Genomic DNA, 21,114 nt, shown 5'->3' with positions numbered 1-21,114 from the left:
GGGTCCATATGTGGGCTCTCTATTCTCTTCCACTGATTTATGTATCTGTTTCTGTGCCAGTACCATGCTGCCTTGGTGATTGCAGCTTTGTAGTATAGCTTGAAATTAGGCAACGTGATGCCCCCAGCTTTGTTTTTCTTTTTCAGCATTTCCTTGGTGATTTGGGTCTTTTCTGGTTCCATACAAATTTCAGGATTGTTAGTTCTAGCACCTTGAAAAATGCCATTGGTATTTTGATTGGGATGGCATTGAAAATATAGATTGCTCTGGGTAGCATAGACATTTTATCAATGTTTATTCTTCCATTCCATGAGCATGGAATGGTTTTCCATCTTTTTGTGTCTTCTTCAATGTCTTTCATCAGTGTTCTGTAGTTTCTAGACTACATCAGTGTTCTGTAGTTTCTTACCTCTCTGGTTAAGTTTGTTCTGAGATATCTTATGGTTTTTGGTGCTATTGTAAATGGAATTGATTCCCTAATTTCTCTTTCCTCAGTCTCACTGTTAGTGTACAGAAATGCAACTGATTTTGTATCTTGCCACATTGCTGAATTGCTGTATGAGTTCTAGTAATTTGAGGGTGCAGGCTTATGGGTTTTCCATATAAAGTATCATGTCATCTGTGAAGAGAGAGAGTTTGACATCTTCTTTGCCAATTTGAATACCTTTTATTTGTTTTTGTTGTCTGATTGCTGATGCTAGGACTTCTAGTACTACGTTGAACAATAATGGTAGAGTGGGCATCCTTATTGTGTTTCTGATCTTAAGAGAAAAGCTCTCAGTTTTTCCCCATTGAGAATGATACTCTGTGGGCTTTTCATAGATGGTTTTTATGAAATTGAGGAATGTTTCCTCTATCCCTATACTCTGAAGATTTTTAATCAGGAAATGATGCTGTATTTTGTCAAATGCTTTGTCTGCATCAACTGAGAGGATCATATGGTTCTTGTCTCTTCTGTTATTAATGTATTCTATCACACTGATTGATTTGCGAATGTTGAACCACTGTTGCATTCCAGGAATAAATCCCATCTGGTCATGGTGGATAATCCTTTTAATCTACTGTTTGCTAGGATCTTGTTTAGAATTTTGGCATCCATATTCATCAGGGATATTGGTCTGTAATTCTCCTTTTTCATGGGGTCTTTTCCTGGTTTTGGGATCAAGGTAACGCCGGCCTCATAGAATGAGTTTGGAAGTTTTCCTTCTGTTTCTATTTCTTGAAACAGATTCAGGAAAATAGGTATTATTTCTCCTTTGAATGTTTGGTAGAATTCCCCTGGGAATCCATCAAGTCCTGGGCTCTTGTTTTTGGAGAGGTTTTTGATCACTGCTTCAATTTTGTTACTGGTTTTTGGTCTATTCAGATTGTCAGTTTTTTCCTGTTTCTGACTTGGTAGTTTATACATATCCAGGAAGGCATCCATTTCTTCCAGGTTGCTTAATTTATTGGCATGTAGTTGCTGATAATGATTTCTAATAATTGTTTCTATTTCCTTGATGTTATTCGTGATCTCTCCCCTTTCATTCATAATTTTATTAATTTGGGTCCTTTCTCTTCTTTTGGATAAGTCTGGCCAGTGGCTTATTGATCTTATTAATTATTTCAAAGAACCAGCTTCTAGTTTCATTGATCTGCTCTACTGTATTTCTGGTTTCTAATCCATTGATCTCTGCTCTAACCTTTATTATTTCTCTTCTCCTGCTTGGTTTAGGATTTATTTGTTGTTCTTTCTCCAGTTCATTAAGGTGTAAGGTTAGCTTCTGTATTCAGGATTTTTCTTTTTCTTTTTTTTTCTTTTACTTTTTCCCTTTTTTTTTTTTTTTTTTTGAGGGAGGCTTGGATGGCTATGTATTTCCCCCAAAAGAATCCATGCCCAAACTATTAGAAGTTATAGAGCAATTCAGTAATGTGGCGGGATACAAAATCAATGCTCAGAAATCAGTTGCATTTCTATACACGGATAATGAGACTGAAGAAAGAGAAATTATAATTACATATAATTACATGATATAATTAAAAAAAAAGAAAAGAAAAAAATTGGAAGGAATTCAAACACTTGGAAGCTAAAGACCATCCTGCTTAAGAATGTTTGGGTCAACCAGGAAATTAAAGAACTTAAACAATTCATGGAAACCAATGAGATGAAACACATTGGTCCAAAACCTATGGGATACTGCAAAGGCATTGTGATGCCCCCAGCTTTGTTTTTCCTTTTCAACAGTTCCTTGGCGATTCGGGGCCTTTTCTGGTTCCATACAAATTTAAAGACTATTTGTTCCAGTTCTTTGAAGAATGTCATTGGTATTTTGATCGGGATAGCATTGAAAGTATAGATTGCTCTGGGTAGCATGGGCATTTTAACTATGTTAATTCTTCCGATCCATGAGCATGGAATATTTTTCCATATTTTGTGTCTTCCTCAATGTCTGTCAAGAGTGATTTATAGTTTCTAGAATATAGGTCCTTTACATCTCTGGTTAATTCCAAGGTAACGTATGGTTTTTGGTGCTATTGTAAATGGGATGGATTCCCTAATTTCTCTTTCTTCAGTCTCATTATTCGTGTATAGAAATGCAACTGATTTCTGAGCATTGATTTTGTATCCCGCCACATTAGTGAATTGCTCTATAACTTCTAAGAGTTTGGGAGTGGATTCTTTTGGGTTTTCTAAATAGGGTATCATGTCATCTGTGAAGAGAGACAGTTAGACTTCTTCTTTGCCGATTTGGTTACATTTTATCCCTTTTTGTTGTCTGATTGCTGTTGCAAGGACTTCTAGTACTATGTTGAATAATAGTGGCGAGAGTGGGCATCCTTGTCGTGTTCCTGATCTTAAGGGAAAGGTTTCCAGCTTTCCCCCATTGAGAATGATATTTGCTGTAGGCTTTTCATAGATGGTTTTTATGAGATTGAGGAATGTACCCTCTATCCCCACACTCTGAAGGGTTTTAATCAGGAAAGGATGCTGTATTTTGTCAAATGCTTTTTCTGCATCTATTGAGAGAATCATATGATTTTTGGCTTTTTCCTTCTGGATAAAATCTAAGACACTGATGGATTTGCGAATGTTGAACCACACTTGCATCCCAGGGATGAATCCCACTTGGTCATGATGGATAATCCTTTTAATGTACTGTTGGATTCTATTAGCCAGGATCTTATTGAGAATATTGGCATCCATATTCATCAGGGATATCAGTCTGTAATTCTCCTTTTTGATGGGGTCTTTGCTTGGTTTGGGGATCAAGGTAATATTGGCCTCATAGAATGGGTTTGGTGGTTTTCCTTCTGTTTCTATTTTTTGAAATAGCTTTAGGAGAATAGGTATTATTTCTTCTTTGAATGTTTGGTAGAATTCCCCAGGAAAACCGTCCAGGCCTGGAGTTTTGTTTTTTGGAAGGTTTTTTATCACTGTTTCAATCTCTTCATAATTAATTGGCCTGTTTAAAATATCAATTTCTTTCTGTTTCAGTCTTGGTAGTTTATAGGTTTCCAGGAAAGCCTCCATCTCTTCCAGATTGCTTAATTTATTGGCATAAAGCTGTTGATAAAAGTTTCTAATAATCCTTCCAATTTCATTTGTGTTGGTTGTGACCTCTCCCTTTTCATTCTAAATTTTATTAATTTGGGTCCTTTCTCTATTCTTTTGGATAAGTCTTGCCAGTGGTCTGTCAATTTTATTAATTCTTTCAAAGAACCAGCTTCTAGTTCTGTTGATCTGCTCTACTGTACTCCTGGTTTCTAATTCATTGATTTCTGCTCTAATCTTGGTCAACAACTTTCTCATGTGTGCATTAGGCCTCTCCCTTTGCTGCTGTTCCAGCTTCTTGAGATGAGAATATAAAAACTGCATTTTAATTTTTTCTATTCTTTTGAGTGAGGCTTGGATGGCTATGTATTTCCCCCTTAGGACTGCCTTTGCAGTATCCCATAGGTTTTGGACCGTTGCGTTTTCATTCTCGTTGGCCTCCATAAATTGTTTAAATTGATTTTTGATTTCCTGGTTTATCGAATCATTCTTGAGCAGAATGGTTCTTAGTCTCCAAGTGTTTGAGTTTCTTCCAAATTTTTCCTTGTGGTTGGGTTCCAATTTCAAAGTGTTGTGGTCTGAGAATATGCAGGGAATAATTTCAGTCTTTTGGTATAGTTTGAGACCTGTTTTGTGACCCAGAACATGGTCTATTCTTGAGAATATTCCATGGGCATTAGAATAGAATGAGTATTCTTTGGTTCTGGGGTGTAGTGTTCTATATATATCTATGAGGTCCAACTCGTCGAGTATGGCATTCAAAGCTCTTGTTTCTTTGCTGATTTCTTGCTTAGGTGATCTGTCTATTGCTGATAGTGGAGTGTTGAAGTCTCCTCCTATTAGTGTATTTTTATCTATATGTCTCTTTATTGTGGTTAAGAATTGGCTTGTGTATCTTGCTGCTCCCCTGTTGGGGGCACATATATTTATAATTGTCATATCCACTTGTTGGATACATCCTTTAAGAATAATATAGTGCCCTTCTGTGTCTCTAACTATAGTCTTTAGTTTAAAATCCAATCTGTCTGATATGAGAATTGCTACCCCAGCTTCTTTTGAGGGCCTTTGGCGTGAAAGATGGTATTCCATCCCTTTACTTTCAGTCTGAATGTATCTTTAGGTTCAAAATGAGTCTCTTGTAGACAGCAAATCGATGGGTCATGTCTTTTTATCCAATCTGCAACCCTGTGGTGTTTTATGGGGGGCATTTAGGCCATTTACATTGAGACTGAGTATTGAGAGATATGATTTTAATGATGTCATGTTGCCTGTAAAGTCTTTGTTTCTATAGATTGTGACTTTCTGTTCTGTATCACTCTTGGGGCCTTTTTACTTTTATAGAACCCCCCTTAATATCTCCTGTAGGGCTGGTTTCGTGGTTACAAAATTGGTCAATGACTGGCGATTCTGGAAGTTCTTTATTTCTCCATCAATTCTGAATGACAGCCTTGCTGGATAAAGGATCCTTGGCTGCATGTTTTTCTCTGAAAGAGCTTTAAAAATGCCCCCCCAACCCTTTCTTTCATTCCAGGTCTGTGTAGACAGGTCTGATGTGATTCTGATACCTTTGCCTTGGTACATGAGAAATTTCTTTTCCCTGGCTGCTTTCAATACTGTATCCTTGGATCTAATATTTGCGAATTGCACTATGACATGACGTGGTGTAGGTTTGTTGTGGCTGAGCTTGGGAGGGGTCATCTCTGCCTCTTGGACATGAATGTTTGTTTCCTTTGCTAGATTGGGGAAGTTTTCAGCTACAATTTGTTCACACATATCTTCTAGACCTCTGTTTTTCTCCACCCCCTCGGGGATGCTGATGATTCTGACATTGGAATGTTTCATTGAGTCAGTAATCTCCCGTAACCTACATTCTTCAGAATGGATTTTTTTTAGCCCAGATTCTATTTTAGCTTTCTCTTCTACTAACTCATCCTCCTATTTGCTGATACGTTCTTCTGCCTCATTCCCCCTGGCCATCAGAGCCTCTAGTTTTGACTGCATTTGGCTCATAGAATTTTTAATTTTTGCCAGATTTGCTCTCAATTTTGCCCTTAGAGATTCTATATTCTCATTAACATTTTCGTTAATATTTTTTTCAAGTCTACACATCATCTTGACCATTGTTACTCTAATTCAATTTCTGATAATTTGGTTATATCCATATCCATTAGTTGTGGCAGAGGCCACAGACTCATTGTCTTTTCTTTACTGGGGGGGATTTCTCCTTCTCGTCATTCTGATGAGGAGAGGTTGCAGGGTTGTCCAGAGCCCAAATTATTGACCCAGACCCAGGCTATGCGCCCTTGTTTTATAGGGACCTTAGAGATGTTGGCTTCTTGATTTTTCAGCCTGCCTTCTGGGGGAGGGGCCTGCTGCGCCGATACTCAGGCAACCCTGTTTGGGTAGAGTCTCCATGTCCCCTGCGAGGGGTGATGGGGGTGGGCACACTGTGAGCCAGTATTTCCAGGCTTTTGTTCTCTGGGGGCTTTCCCTGGCGGTTTGTTGTGCCTCTTCTGAGAGTCAGAGCAGCAGTAGCCGAATCTCAGCCTCTGTCTCAGAACAGAGGGATCACAGACCGTTCTCCACTGATGTTCTGGCCACTTTAACTCTGTTTCTGTTGGTGCTGCTCAACCCTGCAGTGTCCCAGGATGTGCGCCCCACACCCGGCATCCAGGCCCTCACTTCCAGGGCCAGTGCGTCTCTGTCCTTTGTGTTTCTAACACTGCCAGCCACCAGCCGCCCCCGCACGCTCCGGAGCTCCCGGTCTCAGTCTGGTTCCAGTGAGCACACCGGAGCTCTGTTTCAGTCTGGTGGCGTGTGCTCCCCAGCTCACGGTCTCAGTCTGCTCTCTTGTGGGTGCAGGTCCGCCAGTCCGCCCGCTCCCCCGTGCAGGTGGCTACAGCTTCCCGGCGCCCAAACACGGTGGCTCCCTCCCCCTTCCATTTATCTTCCGATATCTGTGCGCGGTTTCACAGCTCCCTGCTTCGTACCTCAATACTCAGCACTGGAGATGATCATTTGTAGAGATCCAGATGTATCTTCCTGCGTCTCATGCTGATTCCGTGGATGTTTAGGATGGTCTGGTACCTATCCAACTCGACTCAGGGGACCAGCTGAAAAAGGGGCCCCTACTCTTCCGCCATCTTAACTCCGAAATCCCCAATTTTTTGTGTGTGATTAAATTCCAGTTTAAAAGCACTGTGGTCTGAAAATATGCAGGGAATAATCTCAGTCTTTTGGTATTAGTTGAGACGTGATTTGTGACCCAGTATGTGGTCTATTCTGGAGAAAGTTCCATGTGCATTCAAGAAGAATGAGTAGTCTCTTGTTTTAAGGTGGAATGTTCTGTGTTTATCTATGAAGTCCCTCTAGTCCATTGGGTTATTCAAAGCTCTTGTTTCTTTGTTGATCTTCTGCTTAGATGACCTGTCTATTGCTGAGTGTGGAGTGTTGAGGCATCCTACTATTAAAGTATTATTATCAATGTTTCTTTATTTTGGTTAACAGTTGGCTTATGTAGTTGGCTGCTCCCATGTTGGGGGCATAGATATTTACAATTGTTAGAACTTCTTGTTGGATAGACCCTTTAAGAATGATACAGTGTCCTTCTGTATCTCTTACTACAGTCTTTAACTTAAAATCTAATTTGTCTGATATGGAAATTGCTACCAAGCTTTCTTTTGAGGTCCATTGGCATGAAAAATGGCTCTCCAGTCTTTAAGTCTGGATGTATCTTTAGTTTTAAAATGAATCTCTTGTAGACAGTGTATGGATGGGTCATGTCTTTTTATCTGATCTGCAACTCTGTGCCATTTCATAGGATCATTTATGTCTTTCACATTGAGAGTGATTATTGAAAAATATGATTTTATTGCCATCGTGTTGCCTGTGAAGTCCTTGTTTTTATAAATTATCTCTGAAATTTCTGGTCTATATTATTCTTGGGGTCTTTCTTCTTTTTTAGACACCCCCCCTTATATTTCTTGCAGGGCCAGCTTGGTGGTCACATATTCTTTCAGTTTCTGCTGGTCTTGGAAGCTCCTTATCTCTCCATCCATTCTGAATGACAGCCTTGCTGGATAAAGTATCCTTGGCTGCATGTTCTTTGCATTTAGTACCCTGAATATGTCTTGCCAGCCCTTTCTGGATTGCCAGGTCTCTGTGGACAGGTCTGACCTTATTCTGATGTTCCTCCCTCTGTACATAAGAAATCTCTTCTAGCTGCTTTTAGGATTGTTTCCTTGGATCTGAGATTTGAGAATTGTGCTATCATATGTTGGAGTGTTGGTCTGTTCCCATTGATCTTGGGAGCGGTCCTCTCTGCTACTTGGACACAAATGCTTGTTTCCTTCCCCAGAATAGGGAAGTTCTCAGCTACAATTTGCACAAATATATCTTCTAGACCTCTCTTTCTCTTCACCCACTCAGGGAGCCCAATAATTCTGACATTGGAATGTTTCATGGTGTCATTTATCTCTTTCAGTCTGATCTCTCAGGCTTTAAACTGTTTTTCCCATGCTTCCTCAGTTTCTTTCTTTTCTATCATCTCATCCTCTAACTCACTAATTCGTTCTTTGCCTCATTTACCCTGGCAGTCAGAGTATCCAGTTTAGACTGCTTTTCATTCATAGCATTTTTAAGTTTTGCCTGATTAGGTCTCATTTCTGTCCTTAGAGATTCTATATTATCACTAATATTTTTCTCAAGCCTAGATATCAACTTCATAATTGTTACTCTGAAGTCTATTTCTGACATCTTGCTGTTATCCATATCCATTAGGTCTGTGGCAGAGGCCATAGTCTCTGATTCTTTCCTTTCTTGGGGGTTCCTCCTCTCAGTAATTCTCTTGGGGCATGGTTGAGGGAATGTACAGAGTCCAAAGTATTAACCATGACCCAAGCAAGATGCACCTGTTTTATAGGGACCTTAGTGTTGTCCTCCTCTTGTTCTTCCAGCCTGTGTTCTGGGGGAGGGGACTGTTGCACTTTTACTCAGGTAACCCTGCTTGGGCAGAGTTAGTTTTCCTGCCCCCTGTTGGGGGGGGAGGGGCTCAGTGAAAACCGGTTTTGGGGACTTTTGTTCTCTGGTGGCTTTCTTTGTCTCTTCCAAGAGTCAGAGCAGAAGTGACCACAACCAAACCTCTGTTTCAGAACAGAGAAATTGCTGTGTGCTCTTCACCGAGCTCTCCAGGCCACACAGTTTCCATTTCTGTCTGTGTTACTAAAAACTGCAGCCTCCCCAGTTGTGGGCCCCACAGCAACAGTCCCAAAGGTCAATCACAGGGCTGGGTGTGTCTCTGCCCTTTGTGCTTCTAAAACTGTGAGCCATCCCTGGTTCACATACACACACCCACAGCTCCTGGATCCTGTCTGGGGCCTGCACTAAAGTCCTTTCCCTGCCACTCCCAGTCTACGAGTCTGCCTGGTCCCCAGCATGGGATGCTGGGGTGTTATATCACCTTCATAATGCCGTCTTATGGTGGCTCCCTTCCCCTTCTGTTTATCTTCCAATATCTGCCCAGAGAAACATGGTTCAACACTTCATACCTTGACGCTGGAGATACTCTGTTTGTAGAGATCCAGATATTTATTCTTACATCTCAGGCTGATTTTGTGGGTGTTCAGAATGGTTTGGTATAGTCAGCTAAATGCAGGGGACTGGTTGAAATAGGATCCCCTACTCCTCCACCATCTTTCCTTTCTCCCTGTTTCATGTGTTAAGTGGGGTCAAAAAACAAAATAAATTATTCTGACAAAGGAATCTATAGTAACGAAAGATTATAGATTTTTTTCCCATTCTTTATTGGTTGTTGTATTATCTAGCCTTACAGCAACACTAACAAAATGACAATAACAAGATAAATTTATCACATTTTAAATATGAACATCCTTGTCCTCTTCGTATCTCATTTTTGTCTGTATATGGATATAGTGAGAGTATCACACTTGTGAGATTTTAGAAAAGCACATAAAGATCGCCTACTACTTAGTTTTAACTATTATTGAATCCATCATATGCTGAAATGAAAAACATAAATTGAAATATATGATACTGCATATGATAAAAGCTATTGAAAAATCCCTCTTGCTCTCAATCTCTTGCTCTCACATTCACATTTTCATAAACACACACACATGCACACATACGTGCTTTGGAATTCAAGGAGAAGGATACTGAATTTCATAAATAAATTTTGAAAATAGTTTAAAATAACAGCAAAAAATACGTTCCAGTATTGTAATATATTTAAAGAATTAAACAAATTCCTGTAGAGCTGATAAGCATTTGCAGAGGCTGAAAAGACATGTTCTTCAGAATCATAATATAGGGGACCACATTTGGAGTATACAAGCTAAGATATAAACAAGCATCAGATTTAAAACAATAAGACAAAAACCTAAATGTTTTTAGAAGATCCATATAATGGAAGTCTTTATGCCAAAGCTTATTCTTAATTCCAGCCTTGCTTTTTGAATATTTAACTTAATATAGCTGGGCCAATCCATCATCCAAAAACCTATTGAGTGCCTACTATGTGCCCAGCATGAGAGCAGCAGAATCAGGCACCTCTGACATTTTGATTGTTTGATCTGATTTTCTGTCACCTGTCTTTCAGGCTCCCCCAGAGAGAGAAAACCTGGAAGTAGTAGGCTCTATCCCTTCAGGGAAATCTTAATGAGACCTAGCAGTTCAGACTGACAACCTACAATCAGATCTGATTTTTACTGCATTTCTTTTAGAATGAGCATTGGTCTTTTCATTATGCTGCTTTATAAGTCCTTTATCCTCAGTCATTTCATTTTTACATATTTTTACATGAAAAAAATTAATGAAAACTTTGATTTTCTCAAATGAATGATTGTAGTAGATGCTGACCTCAATTAATAATACAAACAAAGTTGTTACCTCTTGAGTTGAAATGCAAACTTAAGAATCTTTACCTTTAAAATATTAATATGGTAAATCTAAAATAATTTACAGAATTTTATTTACAATTGTTCTTTCAGTTTTCATTCTTCTGTTTCTTCAGACTTAACCTTAAAATCTCCAAAGCTGTTTCCTTTGATTGAATTTTTTCACTAATTACCTTATTTTTCCTAATTTATCTTATCTAATAATAAATTCTTTTATATCTATTTGTGTTGTTGCAGTGCTAGCTTTTTTTTAACTTGATATTGTTAATGCTTATTTAATATATCATTACCTGCCCATACAGTTTTGAGAACCAGATCAGGATTCAGATCAGCTATTACAATTGGCGAACAGAAAATAAAAATCTCTTTTCAAGTAGTTGGGTCCAAAGGATATACCTAGATCTAAGGCCTGAAACTTCAAGCTTTGTGTTAAAAAATATAACAGAAGATTATCAGATTGGATGATTTTAGAAGGTTGATGTGGGGAGCTACATATTAGAAGCAATATGGTGGTCTAATTATCAACTATACTTTCTTGGTAGGGAGAGATCTAGGTTTTGTGATACCTGAAGCCTATACAGGGTAGAGGCCCTTTAAAAAAAGAAAAATATATTAGTATTATAAAATTTGGGGCCCCTCCCAAGATCTTGGGAAGGCACCATGCTAGTTAGACACCCAAGAGCTTAAGCTTTATTTCATTCATGATAAATCTGCCTCTGTTTTTAGATGAAATTTCTAATGAGGATAATTTTAGATAAAATATAATGTCTATGTGTTTAGCATTGCCCAATACGTCTGACTGATAAGAAAGCTATCTCAGTGCTAAAATACATGATGTGCTGAGACTTCTTAAAATTGTTCTAAAACCACAAATTGTGGTGAGTACAGGCATTGTATTGAATAATTGGTGATGAAATGGGAATATTTTATCAAGGGAAACTGGGAAAAGTGGAAGTAGGAGAAATGAGGCAAGCAATGGAGAGTAGAATTGTAATGGGAAGACCAGATGATGTAATGTGATGCATAAAGAGACAATACACCACAGAAAAATGGTTTTATATAAACTGTGTAAGTTATTTCAGAAACTAATTAATAATCTGAAATATCATGTATATAAGAGAGGCAAAAACTCTCAAGTGCAAAACTCGTAGCAAAAGTGCTGTCATTTTCAAACACAAAAATAATATGTTAAATGGCATAGATTTAATGAGAAATCATTCACTTTATTATCAGACAAATGTCTTAAGGAAAAGCTGAAGAATATTTTTCTATGGACTTTTTCTTTGGCCTATATTTGACCTGCTTCTTTTTTTAATTCAAATGTCACATTTTTTTTCACCCTTAGAAATGACAGATTCATCTTTTAATGACTTAATCCAAGGACTAGTAATTCTACATAGAAGCATAAGTCCATGACGATAGAGTAAGTCAAGAAAAAGGAGATTTGTAAAAAAAATAAAATGAAATAAAGAAAAAGAAAAAAAAAGAAATGATTGGTATTATAAAAGTTACTCAGAAAAGTGTGAGTGAATCTAATGGACAAATAATTCTGAAGCATGTCATGCAGTGAAGTGAAGTAACAGTATTATAAATGTGATTATGCTTCTTGAGATAACATTTACATGATTGTAAACTGACTTGAATATTATATTACCATTAGAAAAGTATTTTAAATTAAAATATATAAGAACTAGGCTTGGGAATAGATTGGTTGAGAATTTTAAAGTATCAAGCCAAAATAATAAATTATTATGTATTTTTATGAACATTTTAGACAATCATAATGCCTAAAGTCAAAATAACAGATGGATTAGGACAACAGATGGACAATTTATTTCACAGACTGAATACCTAGAGACCACAAGCACCCACTTGGAAAACCAGGACACACTGATCTGATGCAGCAACTAAATTATTTGTTGTATATAATAGAATGATTAATATTTATTTATGATTAAAATTAAGAAAAAATAGACAAAAACAAAATATTGTAATGAAATAATTAAAACTAATTCACTATACCAAATTATTGAAAAACTACTAAATGAGCAGTTTCTACCTAAGAAGTCTTCATTCTATTGTAAGGTGCTTTGCCAGAAGTACTGAATGTTTCCATGCCCAGTTGTTTACTTAGATATCATAAAAATGTATGTTATATATAAATACAAGCATAAAAATATGCAAGTAGTAGTTAAAACTAGATTGATCATTAATAAATGGAGTTATATAATTTTAAATGGATGCTATGGAATAATTTGCCCATGTTTCAGTTCACACATCACTAGATGGGATATTTCTGCTTGTGATTTTGAACCTCATGTTACATCAATAAAGGTAGATAGAAGGAAATTTTTTTGTCAAATACTTTAAACTATTATACTAATATAAAATACAAATATTATATTAGCATTTATCTCAAAGAGGTTATTTTAAATGTCCAGGTTGTTTTAGTAGTTACATATTTCTTCAAAATAGCATCTTATATTATCACCTCTCAAAGAAGGGGGAAAAAAGGAAAAATATGGACTTGAAAAAAACATTATTCTGATAAAAAATTGAATATACATAGCTGTATTAATTTTGAGTAATACTTGATTAGCAGCAATCCAGTTTCTTACTTCCATAAGAAGTATGGAATAGTGGCCTAGTACTGAATCAGACCAAAACTAGTTTCAGTGCTATTATAAGCAGGTGCCCAAGGGAGGCATTGACCTTGAAAGCCTTATGTTTCTTTTCTGCAACATGTCAATGGCCTCTATGGTCTTATTTTAAGTCTATGCTATGGTTTATATATCTTTTTTATTCCTAAAAATTTATAATGTAATGTAATGAACGAATAAAAATTACAAAAAAGCAAGGATAAATAGTATTGGAGTCAGACGAATGCCGAAGATTTGGTAGTATGCTATAGATACAAAGGACCTAAAATATCAGATATAATATTCCAGATATACTGCAGATCTTCTGAGATACTTTGGACACAGAAGGTCTAAATATTTAATATTTGAGTAAAAACTCTCTAAGTAATACACAGGGAGATTTGAGTACTTTCAAATCCTTCCAGAAACAACAAATTGAAAACTACAAATAGAAGAATATTAGATTGCATAAGGATTTACTTTTGAAATGTCACTTTCCGAAATGTGTGCTGTAAGATCATTGTTCAACCAGGTCCCTTCTCTCTTCCTCTACACATGTGCACTTTCACACGCACACAGAGCTATTTGCCTGAATTGCCTGCTTTCCTGGTGACAGCCTATTCTCAGTGGAATTTGTTTGCATTTTGATGTGTGCCAATCAGCCTTCATTTTCAAAGGAATACAGTGACAGTGTCTTCCTCTAGTGATAATTCAGATTATAGATATGATTTGATTCTTTAGTTACATAAGCTATGATGATAATCTATGATTGAAACTCAATCAATTTCTTAAAGAATATATAAGCAAGACCAAAGAACTTACATACAAAATAACATGCAAGTAAACTCTCTGTTTGCGCACACACACACGCACCAATAAAGAAACTAAATTTTAGTACAACAGTAAGTTGTAAAGTTTATCATGAGATCTTCTATTTGGTGAAAAGACTGAAGAAGGAAACCAAATCAGGGTTTTAAAATATGTATTTTACACTAACTTTTGGAAAATAAAGACTAATGATAATAAATTAACAAAAGTGTTACTTAAAGAGATATCTCTGATAGGGATGTTCATATTCAGTGGATAAATGGTAAAATTTAAGAGCCACTGAACTCTGGGGAGATGTCAGGAAATTGGAAATAAAGGTATTCATTTTTCGGTATACGTGGGGCATAATTTCATACTGGGGACTAATCAGGGGACAATTCTTTGTGCTAACTAGGAAGAGAATTTGATGGTTTTCATTGCCTTTGCAAAGAGGGGAGTAAAGAAAAGAAAAAGCAAGAGTGGGGCAATGTCTGTTTCACCCGAATAATTTGGAACACATTCACAGTGGAAGTATGCAGAGCTATACCTAGAAAGAGTAAAAATATTAGTACAGGTATTTTTAAAATACAATAGAAGTTTGCAAATCTCTGTAGAAATAACAACGACAGAGGCTTTTTACTAGCATTGAACTTTGATCAATTGAAAAAACAAGTCTTGCAAAGTTCCTGTAGATAATAAAATGATCCCAAGGTAAGGAACCATATGTGCAGGGGCAGCAAAAAAAAAAATATGAGAGGGAAATAGCGAGGAAGAAAGGAGTAACAAAATGAATCCAGACATAAATCATCGCTTTGTCACCTTTTATTATTGACTTCTGCAGTTCTTTAACAATTAGAGAATTGAAAATCGTTGTTGGTACACCTATTGTTTATCAGATTGTTTGTTGTTTATTATTAGTTTCAGTAAGTTTTAGAGTAAAATATATGGGGTTCTCTTTTAAAAATTAGTTCACCATTCTTTTTGACTCCTTCTTTTATCTTGGTAAAGAAAAAATCTCTCCCACCCCTGACATCTGGGAACTGATCTTGAACTATCAGCTCTGAGTTTCATTTTGCTGAAGCTTTCCTGGCACTTACAGCCAGACTGTGGAGACAAACATAAACCATTTCACGGAAAACCAACATCAGACAAGCCACTCTGTGACTGTGATTGATCAAGATAAAAACAAGACCACTCTATAATCATGTTTGAACACAAACAGAAACAAGAACATTGTCTAAACCACAAATATGCCAAGCAACTCCCTATCCTAGCTATTGTGAGTGACTGGTACTTTTTGAGCAATTATATCTTTAACTGAGTTTTATTCTTCCTTCCTTGTAGATATGTAATTATATAGTACTGCTTCTTTCTGACCAGACAGAATCCATGAAAAAGCCTCTCTTCCTTGACCTCAGCCCTAAATCACCTAACACAAACCCAAATCCTTTAAGTCTTTTCTAGCACTTTCCTTTTCTATGATTGCGAGGTCTCCATTTTTGTATGATTCAATAAACCAGTTGTGACTCCAGTCATGTTCCTCGTGGTATTTGGCTGAAGGACATTGACAGGTATAATGATAAAGTCATTAAAATCCTCCCCACCCTGATGTCATATGATGATGTCTATACTGGGAATACTTTGCCTATTCATTGCTGTCAAGATTCTGGTCCTTGAGACTGGCTTATCTAGGTTTTCTCCACATTGTATCTATTAATTCATGGATGCATGTTTCTTAATAGTTTATAGACCTAAACTATGATGATGGTGTGTGCAGATTAGCAATTTGTTGTCCCCCTACAATCCTCACATATGAATGTATACTCTTCCAAGTAAAACTGTACTATGTTCTTGAAGACATAATAACCACTGATTTTTTATAAAATGTTTCCAAAAGAAGGGGAGCCTGGGTGGCCCAGTCAGTTTAAGCATCTGACTGTGGCTCAGCTCTTGATCTTGGAGTCCTGGAATCGAGCCCTGCATCGGGCTCCATGCTCAGGGGTGTTGCTTGCCCCTCTGCCCTTCCCCCATTTGTGCACTCTCTCTCTCAATTAAATAAATAAGATCTTAAAAAAAAAGTTTCCAAAAGAAAATTGAGGCTTTTGAAGAAAATAGAACTAGTATCAGTAAATTCTGATGTAATGCATTTCTTTTGCCCCAGAATGTCTCAACAGTAGTAATTGATAAAGCCTGTGTATGATTTTTGCTCATATGTTTTAATGACTTACTTTTGGTAACCTATTTTAAAAGCCCACTCAGAGACTTTGAGACACTGTAGCATGTCTTTTTCCTGCCCACTTACCAGTTTATTTTTTCCATAGGTTATTTAGAATTTCACTTTTGTAGAAGTTCAAAGGGGAAGTGAAATGTGGCACAGATGCAATATGGCTTCACAGTTAAGAGCCTGTCACCTGAGTAAGACTCCCTGGATTTGAATGACCAATCTACCAATAAATGTAATCTCATCAAAGTTATTTTTTATCTTGTGCCTTAATTTCCTTTTAATGTAGAGATAATTATAGTATCTACCTTTAATGGTTTCTTTGAAAATTAAACGAGTTAATATGTGTAAAACCTTAGAAAAGTGCTACCATATAGCAGGCACTGAATTAATGTTGTTAAATATTTATAGAAAATCCAGTTCCCTTTGACCACCACTCCCAGTCACAATATACTTAGAATTACATATTTATTGAGTATATTTCTGAACTACTCCATGTGTTTACAAACATTTCTCTGTACAGAATATATTATTGTTAAAGAAATAAAGGACATCATACTGTTCTTATATAATTTCAGTCAAGCATATTGAGGGTATAACATATATAGTAAATTAATTGTATGAAATGTGAAGTATAGATCAAGGTTCATTTTTTGTATATGAATATTTGTTTCAATACCATTTGTTGAAAAGATTATCCTCTTTCAATTGAATTGTCTTTGTTCCTTTGTTACAACTATTGACTATATTTCTGTAAATTTCTTTCTAGAATATCCTTTTTTGAATTGAAACATCGTTGACATACATTACATTAGTTTCAGGAGTATAACATAGTGATTGGACAAGTTTACATGTTATGCTGTGCTCACCACAAGTGTAGCCACCATCTATCACCATACAATGCTGTTACAGTACCATTGACTATATTTCCTATTCTGTACCTTTTATCCCCATGATTTATTAATTCCATAACTGGAAGCCTGCACCTTTTACTCCCCTTCATCCATTTTGCCCATCACTTCAGCCCCCTCCATTCTAGCAATCATTAGTTCTCTATTTATGAATCTGTTTCTATTTTGTTTATTCATTTGTTTTTTTTAAGAGCCCACATATAAATAAGTGAAATCATATGGAATTTGTCTTTCCCTGATTTATTTCACTTATCAGAAGTCCATCCACATTGGTCCATCCACATTGTCACAAATGACAAGCTCTCATTCCTTTTCATGGCTGAATAATATTCTGTTGTGTATCTGTGTGTGTGTGTGTGTGTGTGTATACACACACACAATACCACACTTTTTTAATCCATTCATCTGTTGATGTATACTTGGGTTTCTTGCTTAGTTTGGCTATTGTAAACAGTGCTGCAATGAACATAGGAGTTCATATGTCTTTTCAAATTCTGTTTCTGTTTTCTTTGGGTAGGTTCCCAGTAGTGGAATTACTGGATCATATGGTATTTCTATTTTTAAGATTTGTAGAAACTTCTCTACTGTTTTCCATAGTGGCTGGATCAATTTACATTCCTACCAAGAGTGCACAGGAGTTCCTTTCTCTTCACAACCTCACCAATACTTATTTCTTGTCTTTTTGATTCTAGCTATTCTGAATGCCTTATGCCTATAAGGTGATATTTCCTTGTGGTTTTGATTTGCATTTCCCTGAGGATTAGAGATGCTGAGCATCTTTTAATGTACCTGTTGGCCACCTGTATATCTCCTTTGGGAAAATGTCTATTCAGTCCTCTGCCACTTTTCTAATTGAATTATTTGTTCTTTTGGTGTTGAGTTATTTTGGATATTAATTGATATCAGAAATAGAATTTGGAGACATCTTGTCCCATTCAGTGGATTGCCTTTTCATGTTCTGGATGGTTTTCTTTGTCATGCAAAAACCTTTTTCGTGGGGGCGTGTAGTCTCAATAGTTTATACTGGCTTTTGTTTTTCTTGTCTGAGGAGGTATATTTAGAAAAATATTGCAACAGCTGATGTCAAAAGAATTACTGCCTATGTTTTCTTCTAGGGTTTTTATGGTTTTATGTTTCACATTTAGGTTTTTAATCCACTTTGAGTTTATTTTTGTGTGTGCTGTAAGAAATTGATCCAGTTTCATTCTTTTGCATGTAGTTGTCCATTTTTCCTAGCACCATTTGTTGAAGAGACTGTTTTTCCCCCTTGCATATTCTAGCCTCCTTTGTCATAGATTATTTGACTATATTATAAGCATGGATTTATTTCTGGGGTCTCTATTTTGTTCCATTGACCTATGTGTCTATTTTTTGCCTGTACCGTGCTGTCTTGATTAGCATAGCTTTGTAGTGTATCTTAAAATCTGGAATTTTGATACCTGCAGCTTTGTTCTGCCTTCTCAAAATTGCTTTCACTCTTCAAGGTCTTTTGCAGTTCCATACAAATTTTAGTATTATTTGTTCTAGTTCTGTGAAAAATACCATTGGAATTTTGATAGTTATTGTTTCATATAGATTGTTTGGTGTAGTATGGACCTTTTAACAATATTAATTCTTTCAACCCATGAGCGTGAAATATCTTTACATTGTTTGTGTTGTCTTCAGTTTTTTTCACCAGTGTTTTATAGTTTTCAGAGTATAGTAGACTGTCTATTCCAATCATCAGGTACATAAACTTTCCTATAACCATAGTATCTTAATTGCTATAACCATTCACAAGTATTAAAATCAGGTGGGTAAACCTTGGAACATTTTTCTTTTCATTTTTTTAAAATTAATCTAGCTCATTTGTCTTTCCATATAACTTTTAGAATCATCTGTCAATATCTATAGAAATTCTTCCTGGGGAATTAATTAATTAATTTTAATTACTTTTCCTCTTTTCTTTCATAAGCATCAAATGCTGTAAATTTCACTATATGCTACTGATTTTCTGATTCCACAGTTGTAATTGCATTAAATCTAAAGATCAGTTGGGGAAAATTGACATATTAAAAATGTTGGGTTTCCAATTCATAGACACTGTATATGTCTCCAGTTATTTAAATTTTCTTTGAATTTTATGGCTTTGGTGTTTATAGTTTTTCATATACACATCCTGTGAATGTTTTGTTGGACTTATGCCTATGTATTTCATTTGCTGTTATTATAAATTGCATTTTTTGTTTCAAATATCCATTGAGAGTGTATAGAAATATGATTGTTATTTATATGTTAACCCTTTATACTTCAACATTGGCAAACTCACTTATTAGTTTGAGGATCTGTTTTGTAGAATCCTTGGGATTTTCTATATAGATAATCAGATCACCTATGAAAAGGAATAGTTTCATATCTTCCTTTCAATCTCTACTTTTTTTTAAATGGCCTTTTAAATATTTCTTGGTTTAACGAACTTGCTAGGACTCACAGTAAGATATTGACTAGGTATGGTGAGAATAGGTATCCTTACCTTGTCCCCAGTCTAAAGCAAAAGCATTCAATCTTTCATCATTAAGTATTGTTAGCTTTGTTTTTTGTTGTTTTGCTTTGTTTTAAAGAATACATGTGAAAAGCAATCAGTAAAACTAAAGAGCAACCCATGGAATGGGGGAAGATATTTTCAAATGACATGTCTGGTAAAGGGTTAGTATCCAAAATCTATAAAGAACTTATCAAACTCAACACCCCAAAAAACAAATAATTCAATTAAAAAATGGGTAGAAAACATGAATAGATATTTTTCCAAAAAAGACATACATATGGCCAACAGACACATGAAAAGATGCTCATCACTCATCATCAGGGAAATGAGAATGAAAACCACAATAAGATACCACCTAATACCCGTCAGAATGGCTAAAATTAACAACACAGGAAACAACAGATGTTGGCAAAGATGTGGAGAAAGAAGAACCCTCTTACACTGTTGGTGGGAATACAAATTGGTACAGCCACTCTGGAAAATGGTATGGACTTTCCTCAAAAAGTTAAAAATAGAACTACCTTAGGATCCAGCAATTGCACTATTTGGTATTTGCCCAAAGGATACAAAAATGGTGATTCAAAGGGGCACATGCACTCTGATATTTATAGCAGCATTATGCACAATAGCCAAATTATGGAAAGAGCCCAAACATCCATCGACTGATAAATGGATAAAGAAGTGGTGGTATATATATATGATATATATACATAATGGAATATTATACAGCTATCAAGAAGAATGAAATCTTGTCATTTGCAAGGATGTGGATAGAGCTTGACTGTATAATGCTAAGCAAAATAAGTCAGAGAAAAACAAATATTATATGATGTAACTTATATATGGACTTTAAGAAACCAAACAAACATAAAAGAGGAAGGAAAAAAAAAAGAGGGAAGCAAACTATTAAGAGACTCTTTTTTTTTTCCATGTATTATTCCTGATTTTATGGGGAAAGCCTCTAGAATTTTGTCATTATGTATAATACTTGCTGTGGGTTCCAGGTAGATGTTCTTCTTTTTTATTTTATCATGAGAGACTCTTAACTATAGAGAAAAAACTGAGGGTTGCTGGAGGGGAGGTGGCTGGGTGATGTGCTAAATGGCTCTTGGGTAGTAAGGAGCACACTAATTATGATGAGCACTGAGTGTAATCTGTAAGTGATAAATCACTAAATTCTACTCCTGAAACTAATATTATGCTATATGTTAACTAGAATTTAAATATTTAAAAATATAAAAGATGTGGAATTTTTTTCAATTTTTTTACCTTAATTGATATCATCCCATATTTTTCTCTTATTTCTGCTCATTTGGTGAATTATATTGGTATATTTTCAAATGTTAAAACAGCCTCCCATTACTGGAATGACCTATATTTGCTTATCACACATCATCCTTTATTTCTCAACTCCCATATATTGAGTTAATTTCATACATTATTCTCTCTATATTATAATTTCCAAAATATCTTGTTAACTAATTTTGTTGTGACAGTCAGTTATGCTTTGAAGATTCTTTAAAAATATATTTTATATTTATCTTAATTTTAAAATTTTCTGTTGCT

Source organism: Ursus arctos, unplaced genomic scaffold (assembly GCF_023065955.2).
Source record: "Ursus arctos isolate Adak ecotype North America unplaced genomic scaffold, UrsArc2.0 scaffold_13, whole genome shotgun sequence".
NCBI classification, from domain to species: Eukaryota; Metazoa; Chordata; class Mammalia; order Carnivora; family Ursidae; genus Ursus; species Ursus arctos.
The sequence above is the reverse complement of the archived record's forward strand: the minus strand, read 5'-3'. Positions refer to the sequence as shown.